We start from the raw sequence: 13,766 nt of genomic DNA, 5'->3' as shown, positions 1-13,766 counted from the left end.
TATTCCCTGCCTCCTCAGCCTCTTAATGTTGAGGAGAAATAGCCAAGATACAGTCAAGATAATGAAACAGAACACTTGGAGAAAGGAAGAGTCACCATTGCTATTTCATTTTTTTTAATCAGCAATCACTCTCATTGGTAAAATTTCCTAGTGCCCCTGAGGAGCTTAACAACAAATATGACTCATACCTCTCATGTCATGGGTGGTTGGCTTCTGGCTCCTGCACATGGAGAGGAGTTGATGTGCAGGGGAGTTTTTAACACAGCCTAGGCTCCCTTATTTGCTTTTTTGTTATTGTTTCTTGTTTTGTTTGGTTTTGTTTGCTTGGGGTTTTTGTGGGGTTTTTTGTTGGTGGTGTTTGGGTTTTTTGTTGTTGTTTGTTTTGTTTGTTTACTTGGGGTTTGGGGGGGATTTTTTGTTTTGTTTTTTTTTAGTGGTCATCCAGCCCTGTGTATTGGTTATGAAAAGTGACATTGGAGAAGGATGCTGCTCCAGGAACAGAAGGCAACAGAGCTTCTGATATCTTTCAGATCACTCTTGGGCACCCCAACCCTATGCAAAATGCTGTAAGCAGCCAAAAAATCACTCCTACACAAATGTAGAGGGATTCTGTCACTTTCCTAGGGGGAAATATGTCAGTAGCACCACAATCTTTCTCCAAATCCTCTTTTTTTCTCCACTCAGTCAATCCCTAGGAGGCAACTGCCTCTGACATGTCTGTGAGCAGCCCTGGGAAACTGGAAAAGAAAAGCATCATGTGGTATAAGAGCAAAATCAGAGGTATTTGTCCTCTTCAGCTATTTTGCTTTGTTGTAATGGGTTTGGTCTTGTTGCCTCCTTCTGTCCCCCAGTTATGAGAAGGCAAAATAAGACCTTTCATCATTTGACAGTGGTTTGTGTTATTGTCACCCCATAAAAGCTGATGCACTAAAACATCTCTGCAGTGCAGTGATGAGTGGTGGGTGTCTTTAGGCTGATATGCAGACAGGCTGGCGGCACAAATCCCACTGCTCTCCAATGCCAGATTTTGGCTTCATTTGATATGCAAAGAAACCATCTACTCTCATTCTTTTAAGGATTTTTATTTCCATTTTCTGATGATGCCAACAAGGCACAGATGTTCTGACTGAAGAAAAATTTGAGCATTTCAATGTCATTCTGTAATGACTCTTTTTCTTGCTCCCCTGCTGATGTCATGAGTCTTTCTGCTTGGTGAAAAACTAGTAAAAAGGAAGAAATAGTCTATACATACACTGTTTTCAGCTGCATTTCACTCCTCCCATGTCAGACCTGTGATCCTTCACTGGCTTTCTCATGTCAGAAGAAATCATCATCTGTAATTAAAAGAAGTAAGTAAACCAATTAGGCATCTGCAGGCATATCAGGTGGGAAATAAACTCACAGCAGAACTTTAGCCATGGTGGCAATACACACTTTGTCATCTCATGCCACAGATGTCTGTTACTGAAGATGTTGACCTGAAATGGCTGAATTGTTTGGAGTTTTGCAGTTTGGAGCAACCAGGTTCAAAATCTCTGCTGGCTTCTCAAGATAATCCATCATGGGCTTCGTCTGAACTTCACTTCTTTGGCAAAAGAGTCTGTGTGGCTCCAGCCCATGTCTTAGGCTGTTCGTCTATGAATTAACAGTGTTACATTGCTTTTGCAATAACTTCTAAATCTCAGGGCCCTATTCTTCTCTGGAGCAGCTGCACACTGTATTAAGAGTGTGCCCAGGGTGATGTACCTTCCTAAGGTGAGAATCATGCACAGGGCAAGGTCTGATAAACTGCAGCCTCCCTTGTTACACAGGCCTGCTCCATCCAGCAAACTAGGGTCATATCATCAGTTTGATGGCTTTAAGCTTAAATAAGGTAGGTTTAGATTAGATATTAGGAAGAAATTTCTCTCTGTGAGGGTGATGAGGCCCTGGAACAGATTGGCCAGAGGAGGTATGGCTGTCCCATCCCTGGAAGTGTCCAAGGTCAGGCTGGACAGGGCTTGGAGCAACCTGGTCTAAAGGAAAGTGTCCCTGCCCATGGCAGGGGGTGGAACTTCAAAGGTCCACCACTTCTAAGGTCTTACGAGCTTCTAAGGTCCCTTTCACCCCAAACCATTCTGTGATTCTATGCTCTCCCTCTGGATGCTCTGGCATTTCTAAATTTTTTTTCAGAAAATATCTTTCTATGAGCAGGAGACAGTACTTTCTGCTTTCCTTTCCTTTCAATAAGAACTAGGAATAAAGAGAGTACCTATAATACAGGTCCATACTGGCAGAACCTCGCATAGTACATCTTTCTCCTTGCAACCTGTTTCTGATGCTTCACTCCTTGCATCAGCAGCAAAGCATAGAGAGGCCAGAAAAGTGTCACATCTCTCAATTTCAATTATCGATACAACAGGGATCCAAAACAGAATGGCCAAGTTATTTTGGCACCCTAGAGGAAGGTGTCCCTGCCCATGGCAGGGGGTTGGAACTGGATGATCTTCAATGTTCATTCCAATCCAAACCATTCTATGATTCTGTAAGTTTTTGTGCATGTGCTGTGTGAAATATATTTGGGAGAATATTTGTCACAAACCAGCTTTGCAAGGAAAATACATCCCTCCTTCCCTTTCTCAGGCCTTCAGCAAGCGGTTTTCAAGGCTTTGCTCTGAAACACTGAGATCCTTCAACTACTGCAGAAAACGGCTTTAATTACTGTGAATGTCTTTGTCAGGTGATGCTGTAGTTCCCTTCTTATAACATGTCTTACCACATCCCAACAGCTGATATAACTTGGCCCAGGTCCATGTCGTACTACACAGTACTGTTGATTTACACTAGCTGGCAAAATACAACTGATTTATTCCCACAAATACTATTATTTCACAGCTTTACAGCATTACCTCTGATAGAAACAGCCAAGCTCTCCTAAAGAGTATTATGCTGGTGGCCTTGTAGTATTTATTAATTTGAAAAAAAAATCTATTATTTAATAAAACAGGACTTAATGCTATTTTCAGAGCTGAGGTTTTAGGCCCTATATACATCTGGCTGACTTTGTATTTTTTGATTAATCCCCCCCATCCTTACCCCTTCCAGTTTTATATCACTTAGGTTTCTCCATAAGGTAGGCAAATGCCATTCATTATAAAAAACTCACATCTGATTGTGTATTTTATTCTACAAAAATAGAAAGTATCTTAATTTTACTAAAGCAGGCACAGTATTTCACATGCAATTAGAAAAGCCCATAGTGAAGGGAAGGGGAGTGATGGAAGAAGAAAACAATCTGAATACAATTAGAATTGTCTCTGTTAGGAAAGTGATAAAAATCGAGTCCCTGAGGGACCATCCCTTTTCCTGCTAAAAAACAAATCCCTGTAGATAACCATTATCATCCTCCAAGTGAGATAGACTTGTGCTGCCCAGCTCTGGGCTACCTGTTTGGGGAAAGTGTTGAGAGGAGGCTCTGGAGGTACTTGGGAATAGGGGGAACAAAAGGAAAATTCAGGCCTGGGATCGACTGTTGTTAGACCTCCACCCCGTGACAAAGGATTTGCTTTTCCCTGCATCAGACTGGGGGTTGTGAAATACAGTGAAACACCATTGTTTTTTTCCCAAGAGCAAACTGGAGCTATAACAGGCATGACTTTTTCCTCTGCAAGGGAGATGGAGCAGAAAACAAAATTTGGGAGAGGGGGAGAAAGAACAGGAAACTTAAAATCCACCTGAGATTAATGAGTTTAACATGTACAACATATTTTGTTTTGTTTTACTCTCAGGACCAGTTTCATTAGTCAGACAGAGTTTGATTAAATATCTCAGCAGAGCTTTGGCTTATTCATCTAAAGAACAAATTATTCTCTCTTCATGGAAGCAGCATTAATTGTGCTTTCTAATTGTGAGAGCAACAATAATAATAAAAATAGTTACAATAGAATACATTGTGGATTGTTTTTATTTCCTCTTTTGTTAAGAGTAAGTGGACAGTATTGTCTGTATTGTAAATTAAATTAGTTTTAAATTTTAAAGATACTTTCTGGGCTTTGTGGAAAGTTCTCTCTTTTTTGCTCTTCTAAGTGGAATTTTTCAAGGTATTTACCAGAACCACATTGTCTTGAAATTTCTCTTAAGGCAGAAGAGGGTATCATGTAACTGACCAACTGCAAGAGCTGGGATATAAAGGGATATGCTGCCATGACTAGAGGCTTAGGAGAAAGCCACCAGATCCATAACATAGTGCCAGAACTCTTGTGCTGCTGTCAATGTAAGGACGAGATTCAGATCTAAAAATTTTCATTGGTTAAGTTGCTCTGTGAAGTCTACCCACTTGCATGACACAGCAACAACTCAAAAAAGGATAGCTTACATGCTTAAGGCTAGAGGTGTGTATAAGAGTTTTCCTGTATTAGTGCTAAAGCACTGAAAAACTTGAATAATCAAATCTTATAAATTCCAGTTATCAATAGATCTCTATAAGTGGTAACTGCTGACAAATGGGCTTTTAAAAATAGAGATCATGTTTTTTTCAGATTTTTTAATTTGCTCAGTCCGGGATGAGGTCTAGAGTGTTGTTCAATGGTGATGAATGATGAACTGGAGCAAAGGTGGAACTATAAAAATTAATCCAGGTAAAGTTGGGTGCTCACAATCCAGTGTTTGTCTGAAGGTCTAGGATGTGTGACACCATAATTTCAACATCCTTGAGGATTGGCTGCTTACTCAAAATTCATGCTGTATTTCAGAGGAAAGAGGGATTTCAGATCCGTTATTCTAAGAGGCATCTTTCCTTCTCCATTGTTTCTCATCCTAAATGTAAAGTTTAAAGTTATCCTAAAATAGTTTGAAATTTAGGATAAGATGCTATAATCTTTGTCATTATGAAAGCCATTAATAACAGCAACTGTGTCATCATCAGAGGAAACCAACTGGTAGGCATATTTCAAATCATAGAGTGGTTTGGGTTGGAAGGGACATTAAAGCTCATCTCATTCCAAAGCCCTGCCATAGGCAGCAACACTTTCCACTAGAACAGGTTGCTCCAAGCCCATCCAACCTGGCCTTGAACACTTCCAGGGATGGGGCAGCCACAGTTTCTCTGGGCAACCTATGCCAGTATCAGTCAAATACCCCCAGGTCAGTGAGGTCCATCATGCACGGGGAGATCCCAAACTTTCTCTGCTGCCTGCAGACACTGAAAATACACACCAATTGCAGCTACTTTCCACCCAAGATGCAATTAATTTTACAAAGTGCTGCACGTGTTGACCAGGGCCAGGCTTGGGCAGGAAAACTGTTTTGTTTTCTAAATATCCACTCTGCCCAGGGCTGCTCTCCTCATACAGCTCAGACAGATTAAAACCCCAACTCAGTGCTCACCTCTGCAGGTGCTTTCTTCCTTGTTGCTGGCAGCGTGTGAGCTGTGGGGGTAGGGGGGTGAGCTGGAAGTACCATTGCTTTTGGGAGAAGTGGAGATGACAGCAATCCATACTTGAGAAGCAGCTCTTGGGTATGACAGAAAATTATTGAGATGACATCTGCAAAGAATGGCCTGATTTAAGACAGCAATAGCTCCCCAGCTCGCCCTGACTCCCACACACAACATTTCCTCCACTGGATAGAAGACTCCTCTCAGCAGTTTGCAGTGAAGCATCTGGTGCCATTTGAGGCACTTCAGAGTTACCTTGTCCTTGTGGGGATTCTCTGCCCACCAGGGCTGGAAGAGGAACATCCAAGGGACACCCATAGCATTTCAAGTAGTATTGACATTTAAGCAATTCAACTGCACCCCTGCATCTGGTGATGCAAGGACTTGAGGACAGTTTCTTCCCTTCACAGCACTGGTCCCAAAGGCTCTTCCAGGTCTACCATGAACCAACAAACTGGATGACACTCAAAAATTAGCTGTGCAAAGCCATCAGGCTCATTCTGCCTCATAAGCACCGGGTCTGAGTCTGACCTCCAGATCTTACAACCCCCAAATCACCAAGAGAGGCTTCTGCGTTAAACAGGACCTTAGTATAAAGTCGCAAGTTGTTGAATGAATTGCCCCAGCAGGAATTCATTGGGCGGGTTTTGGAACAATCTGTTCTCAGCTCTCTGCAATAAAGATATTTTCAGAATGTAGAAATCTGGAATGCCTCCAAAGAGAGATTGGGATAAGATGAATTATGTCTATTGGGAATTAGTGTGACCCTTTTCATGTAGATATCCATTGAGCAGATGTTGAAAGTCAGGTGGGGCTTATCCTTAGCCTGATGCTTGTCATAGGGGTCCTTTTGTTTGGATATTTGGTTTTGTTATAAACCAAGCTAATTAGTTATTAAGTGTAGCTGGACTATTAGCATCAAAAAATGAGTCTACGTAACTCCCATGCCCAAAATTATTACAGCTGGAATCTGTTATGTTACATTAATTGCTTGATGACACTTCCAAATTAAACAATGAAACTCAATGAATGACATCAAACATTGTAAACATGTGAATTTAGCTGGTTAGGCTTACTTTTTCCTTTTCTCTCCATTGGAGGGAACATTTTCATCTTGGGATTTGCACAGGATTCCCAGGAAACTAAAAAAGTTACTTTTCATGGAGTTTGTAAAGAAAATCAAACCATTCAAGCACACTGCCCACTTCACAGTTGCAATTAAATGTCAGACTCAAGGCCCCTGAACTTGACTCATATTGATAATTTCACTGGTACAAACTAACTTTTCCCCCCCCCCCGACCATTGAGGAGGATATTTCACATAATAAAGCATAAACAAAGAAACTTCAAAGAACAAAATTAATGCCATACAGTGACTGTGTTTTACATGAACTCTGAATTGCTGGCAGAGGAGTTCTCCTTGCAAAATATTTTCCATTACTCTGTATCATCTGTTTAATAGCCTAAGTGCCCAAGCTTACCTTCAGGAGATTTAGATAAACTGAGAGATCTTCCTGCATAGGAAGACACTGACCATGCTTTCAACATCATGCTTTTTTTCCTCAAAATGATCTTAGCCAGTGTAATGAGATTGACCTTCTTTCCTTTTGATATCTTGCTGGTGTTTCTGAACATTTCTGTCAGTGGTGTATGTACTGGATGAAATACATGAGAATAAAAGCATTGTGAAGAATAATCATGATATACTCCAAAGATAAAAAAAAAACTTTGGAGCTGTCAGGGGTTGATATACTCCAAGTGCCTTTTAGACACCTAAATTCAGTAGTGAGAATCGAGTCCCATGATTTATATTTTGGTTTGGTTTAATCCAGAACAAGTGTTCTTTCCCAGTTTTTTAACTAATACAGATGTATGAATAGGCTAGAAATAAAGAAATTTGGTATGGGAATTCACCAACATTTTTATTAAATAATACTCACAACCCCCTTTTAGCACAACCAAATGTTACTCCACAGATCTTGAACCCCATCCATTTTCTCCTTCTGCACTATATCCCACATATTTTCAGCAGCTCTCATGCAGAGAGGCATCTAGAGTGAGAATCATCTCATCTTGGAGACCCCACACGTGAGCTAACCCAGCACTGTCTCCATGATGGATGGGTGCAAGGAAGAGATGCGCTTCCTCTGCCATTCTACATTTTATCCCAGGCTGGACTAGGAACACATGATTTGTGTTTTAGCTGGTTTGCCTCTGAGATCTCGCCAACCTCACCCGGTTCTGGGTGATAACTGAATCCAGGACTGGTTCTGCTGGGTTTTATATTAAGGGGCTTTTCTCTGTTCTAGCTGAGGGTAGGTAATGGAGTTATGTTAGAAATACAGTGGAGGTGGGATTATGTTTATAATCACCCTGTAACTATGACTGACACAAAAAAGATTAAAGCAAAAAAGCCAAAAATAAAGGATCTTGCAGTTTTCAGGGTATTTTTTAAGGCCCAAGTTTTAAACAAGGATTTGCCTTGACAGGATAAAGTACATTTTCAAGCTCAGCTTCTTAATGGGCTATATCTGCTTAATGTAATTTTGCATCTGAACTGTGTGTCTTGTCAGACACAGGCACAATCAGAGCTGCATTCAGCAGTACTCACTTTCCCTGGAATCAGATAAACTGAACCAAATAAATCAGTTTTAATGTTCTCAGTATCACCTTGTTATCATTGTGAGTTATTCAGTCTGGGCTTCCCAAACTTTCCCATTCTTTCACAATGAAAGAACTGAACTCTCAAAATACATAAATTAGTTTCTCTCACTTTTTCTTTCTGTCTTTCCTTATTTTCTTCCCTTTTCTTTCTTCTTCTCTCTTTTGCTTTTCCTGTTTTTTTTTTCCCTTACATTCTCTCTCTTTCCATCAAGTGGCTATATAAAGTAATTCACAGTTACACTTCTATAAAGTCTAGCTTTTTGCTCAAAGAGAAGCTATTTAATTAGGCAGTTGTGACCTGCCTCTCAGTGTAAACCAAAAGCAATGATTTATACCAGCTGAACATAGGAATTCTGGTACTTGGTAGCAAATTTTTGATGGCCTGTCTTGTAAAGTGCATTGGACTATGTATTATATTAGCTAGAAGAACATTTTGTAAAAATACAGTTGTATTTTATACCCTGATTGTTTTTTTTCTTTTCCTCTATCCTTTATGTTCTCACATTGTTTGCATGATTAAAAAAGTGAAAAGATGGACCCATCTTTGCAGAACAGACAGGAGCTGGGTGATAATGGCCTGAGTTCTCTCCTACATCATGGCCAAGTTGAGGTGCTGAATATCCCATACAAGGCATTGACAGCTGGAAGGTCCACAGTGCTTTACAGAGATCTAAGGGGCCTCCAGAGGCATCTGGAACTGTGATGGATGCAGTCCACAGGCTGGTTACTCAGGTGGTAAGAAGGTGGAAATAGGTGTCCACCCAGCATAGGAAAGGATGGGAAGGACAGTACAGTATGAAGGAAAATAGGATGCAGCATTTGGAGTATTTAATTTTCTCACAAAATTGATGGATCAGTCCATGGGACAAATGAATTCAAGGAGTGAGAATCAATATATGTACCTCTGATTAGGAGCATCTGAGAACCCATGAGAATTTTCTGCTCCTCTCATGCAGTAAATTTAGGCCTGGCAGAAAGTTAGAAAAGGAATGAACTCTCAGGAGTGGTAATATCCTAAATCTCCCAGCAAACTTGGCCAGAGTTTGCGTCTCAGAGCCAGGAGCTGTAGGAGAGGTGGCAAGTTCTGGTAAGTTAGCAGAACTGCACTTTGGACTCTAATTTGTTAAGGATATGAGTATATTTATTTATTCTTCTTCCATCTTCATGAATGTGGAATGTTTGTCCAACCTCCATCCTTTCAGATGCTGCATTTTCTCCATGTCCAGTTCCAGCGAACTTCAGCAGTGAGTTGAGATTTCAAGAACATCCAAGGTGGACAATATTCTATCTGCCTAGATACGCTAGTTCTGTCATTGAGCTAGTTCATCCTGGATTCCCTTTAGAAACTGGCATCAGGTACATGATTCATCCTTGTGTAAAATAGCCCAGATCTTCTCTGATTAAGGTAGCACACTCTGCCAGACAAGTTCAGCATTAGTCTTCTAAATGATCAATTATATTTGGGATACTTAGAAGAAAAAACAAAGTACTTGTATTCCTTGTGGAGCTAGGTGAATTAACTTCTTTATTTGAATTAATTTAGTGATAATAATCCCAAACTCTTGGACCTGATAAACTCAGAAAATTCTGGCTAACTCACCTTTGAAACTTGCTAAATGTATGGACATAGAAAGTCAAAGAAAAGCATTTCTCTGAAACACCAATTAATTTTCCTGCTATCCTTTGTGCTTGGTTACAACGAGGACTTCAAAAGAGTGTGCTTGAGAGTGGAAAACCACAATATCCTTTAAATATGGTGTCCCAGCTATGGCTGAACTTTCTGTTTGGACTTTGACCAAGCTGCTGGGCTTAAATCCCAGCTCTGGAGCTACCAGATGGACCACATTATTCTCACTTGCAGAAACCCCATCAGACAAACTGTTTCTACCAAAACAGGTCTGTTGGTCATGGAAGGTGTGAGGTACTAATGGGACTCTGTATTCCTGTCACAGGTGCCATGTTCCTTTGGGTACCCATCCCAGCTTCTACTGTACTTGTTTTTAAACTTCCCTGGATCAGAGAAAGAGGGAAAGGTCTACTGGAGACACAGCCTTGCAAGCAGATGGAGCAAGGCCAGATGGACATGCTTAAATGAGGACCACAGTGATGCCTGAATGAGACATCTCAGCATCACAGCAGCCTGAAGTGTTTCACAGGGGAATGTCTCAGTCCATCCAACAGGCACTGCCAAAGAGAGTGACACGTGTTGAAAATCACACTTTTTAAAACTCCAGTGCCTGTGCACAGCCCCAAGATACCTGCATTTTTGGCTGCCTTTGACTAGTAAATAAACCAGGCTGAATCCTATTCACTGGCTGCCCATAGCAAGTGGCACAGCAGAACTTACAACCAGATAGGTTTTATCACCTAAACAGATTACTTCACCCCCACCGAGTTTTGTCAATGGTCCTTGCCCTTTGCTACTATCCAATGTGCCTAGTGTCCCATCTGGGACACTAGCACTCACTAGTGCTCAGCCACAACAGGGAGTAAGCTAAGGTTTAAGCACTCTTCTGTAGTCATGGAACAGAGCTGGAGACATTGTTCTGGCTCTAGCTGACTCTTTAATAGAGACGTAGCCTTGGAAGCTTAAAGCATTTTGTAACCCTTTGATTTCCCTTTCCTGAAATTGTGCATTCTCCCCTTGGGCTCCTGTCACCTTCTTATATCCCAAAAGATGTTGGCTAAAGACTTTACTTTGTCCTGAACCTGTCTCCCAACAGCTTTATATGTTGTCCCTCAGTCCTCCTTCTACAAGATAAGGTTCTTGTACTGAAACAGATCCCTCTTCATCTCTCCTGGATGTACTTCCCAGACACTCTCTCATTTTCACTATCACCCTTATAATCCTCAAGGATACATAACAGAGGCAGAAAACGGACATCCTATTGTAGCTGTGGCCTGAAGTCAAGCACACACAGGTTGCAGGTCTCTCTTATCATTCCTCAGGGAACATCTGCACCTCTATTGTGCTTGTTCCTCCTTCATGAAATCCTTTTATATGCTGTTCAGAGAGAGGAGAACACAATGTGGACCAGGGACTGATCACAAAATGCTTCAGAAGTGGTTAGTTTCCTTGTCTCAGGAGCTCAGCTAACTTTGGGAGCTGTGGTTTTAAGAAGAAACTTCTGAGAGTTTAATTGCATGAGAATTACCTGGGCCACAGAGGTCTGGGCTTAGGTGGAGGTCTTAGCCCCACCCCTGAGTGCATGGAGAAGTTCAGGTCTCACAAGAAGAAGTCTGCAGGGGAAATAGAGGCCTATCTGTCTTGAGAAACTGAGCAGGAGTCTGGTGAATCAGTCTGCAAGACCTTTGTGGCACCATGAAACCTTGTCAGTTTCTAGCACCCTCCATTCCTGCTGCATGGATAGGAGAGTGAGGAGTTGAGCTCCTCAAGCATCTGGGGAAATGAAAAACCAACTGGCTTTTCTGGCTTCACATCAAAACAGAAAACTGATAGAATCTTTGTACTGTGGTTTTCTTCCTCACTGGCAAGCAGATGTTGTAACCTTTTCTAAAGTGGGTTGGAGAAATGGGCCCTCTTCTCTAAGATCTGGCCCTGCTAGGAGAAGGAATACTAAAAGTTACAGACCTCTTCTTAGCTCAGTTTGTAGCCTGCAGACTGCCTGACCTGCAAAGAAGACAGAAGGGTGGGGGGAGTGTGGGACGGCGCCGGGGGGCGGGAACTGGCGCCACTTTATCACTGCTTTGCATCCGTGGGAAAGGACCTGCAAAGGGGATCAAGAGTGTCAGTTGGCTCAAGGCAGACTTCCTCACACAGCCTGTGTGGGGTTTTGCTAAGCATGTGTAGTTGACCGTGACCTGGTTGTAGAAATGAGTGGGAAGTCTGGGTCCTTTGTGTGCACAAAATGGTAGGTAGTAAATTTAAGGGTGGTCTGGAAGGCAAAGGATTGGAAACCATGGAGAAAACTAAGTGGAACAACCAAGGAAAAGAAGGGAATAAAGTCACTGATTGCTTCTCAAGCTGTATTTTAAAATGTTGACTGATTGGCTTTCAAGCCAGAAAGGTTTCAGGTCCAGTGGGTTTCCAGTAATGATGGTAAAATAAGGAGGAGCATTGAAAGGAATTTGTAAACTTTGTACTTCTTTCCCAGTTTTTAAATTTTCATGAAAAGGACTTTTGTCCTTCCTGGCTTAAAATCAAACTTGGGAGTGAAAACCTGTCTATCTTCACCAAAAGAAAAGACCTTTATTCAGAAAGATTTCCAATGCTAGATTTGTGATATTGGAGACTTTTTAAAATGAATAAACATTTCTATGTTTTTAATGGTGTGACATATGTTTCTTGGGGTGGTCTTGTGCAGGGCCAGGAGATGGACTTCAATGATCGTTATGGATTCCTTCCAACCCAAGATGTTCTATGGTTCTATGTTTTGCAAAATTTCATGTTGTCTTCACTGATCTATGTATCTTATCTTACATGTGGAAACAGCCTTTTCACAGGCAAAGTCCCCAAAGTCACATGTTTTGAGCCTCAGGAACAGACTGAGACATTTACAAGGAAAATATGACCCTGCAACCTTGACCATTTGAAAGATAACATCGCAAAATGCATGACCATCTTCCAGTTGATCTGTGCTCAATCAGCTGGAGCAGTGCAACCACAGGTCAGGGGTTGTTCAGGGTCTTCTCTCTTCCAGCCACAGCTACTGCCAGAGCAGCCCACAAATGTGTGTGTTGATGAGATTCTGGAGCCACCATTAATCCATAGCAGTGTATTGGATCATGGGCAATTCATTGCAGCATTTTTACCACACCACAGAGTGAAGGCAACTAGAAAACAAGAAGAGGAATTAGTGGGCATCTCAGCTCATGAATAAGAGGGCAAGTTTAGGCTAGACATTGAGAAGAAATTCTTCCCTGTGAGGGTGGTGAGGCCCTGGCACAAGTTGCCAGAGAAGCTGTGGCTACTCCATGCCTAGCAGTGTTCAAGGACAAGTTGGTCAGGGTTTGGAGCAGCTTGGTCTTGTAGAAGGTGTTCCTGCTCATGGCAGAGGTGTTGGAAGGTGATCTTTAAGGTTCCTTCTAACCCAAACCATTCTGTGATTTTGTGATAACTAGAGAGCAAGTTCTTATTAGCACTAAAACAAACACTGAAACCGTGTCTTGACCTAAATCACTTGTTAAATAAGTCACAGTCAGGCCTAGTTTCTCTTCCTTTCTAGAGAAGAAAATATGACTTTATCATGCTAGCAAATACCAGAGAAGGAATTGTGCACTGGGGTCTCAGGGGCATTCAGGAATTCAAAATATGCAGAGCCAGAGACAGGGACAGAATTGCTGGAATAGGGAAAATTTCATAACTCTAACCTGGCCGTTTGATCCAACTCCTGGAGACTCACATGCAAACGAAGTGGAGCACCACTACTTATGCAGACCCTGAAACAGAGGGAATCAGCTGAATCAGCTTTTATATGCTTAGTGTGGAATGGCTTGCAAGAGATTGGGTGAATCCAACTTAATTTCCATGCGTCTTCTGATGAAATCTGTATTGAAGTTATTATGATAGCACAGACTTTTCCAGATGTGACAGTAAATGTCTGCAGGCACACATTTTAACAGTCTGCAGGACTGGGAAGACATTTTATGATCTAGGTGGATGAGGCTGTTTAATATATCTGAGAACAAAAAATTAATGACCAAAAGCCACCTAGCAAGCCTTTTTCTG

The sequence above is a fragment of the Vidua chalybeata genome, chromosome 2 (genome assembly GCF_026979565.1).
Source record: "Vidua chalybeata isolate OUT-0048 chromosome 2, bVidCha1 merged haplotype, whole genome shotgun sequence".
NCBI classification, from domain to species: domain Eukaryota; kingdom Metazoa; phylum Chordata; class Aves; order Passeriformes; family Viduidae; genus Vidua; species Vidua chalybeata.
This window is presented reverse-complemented; position numbering follows the sequence as displayed.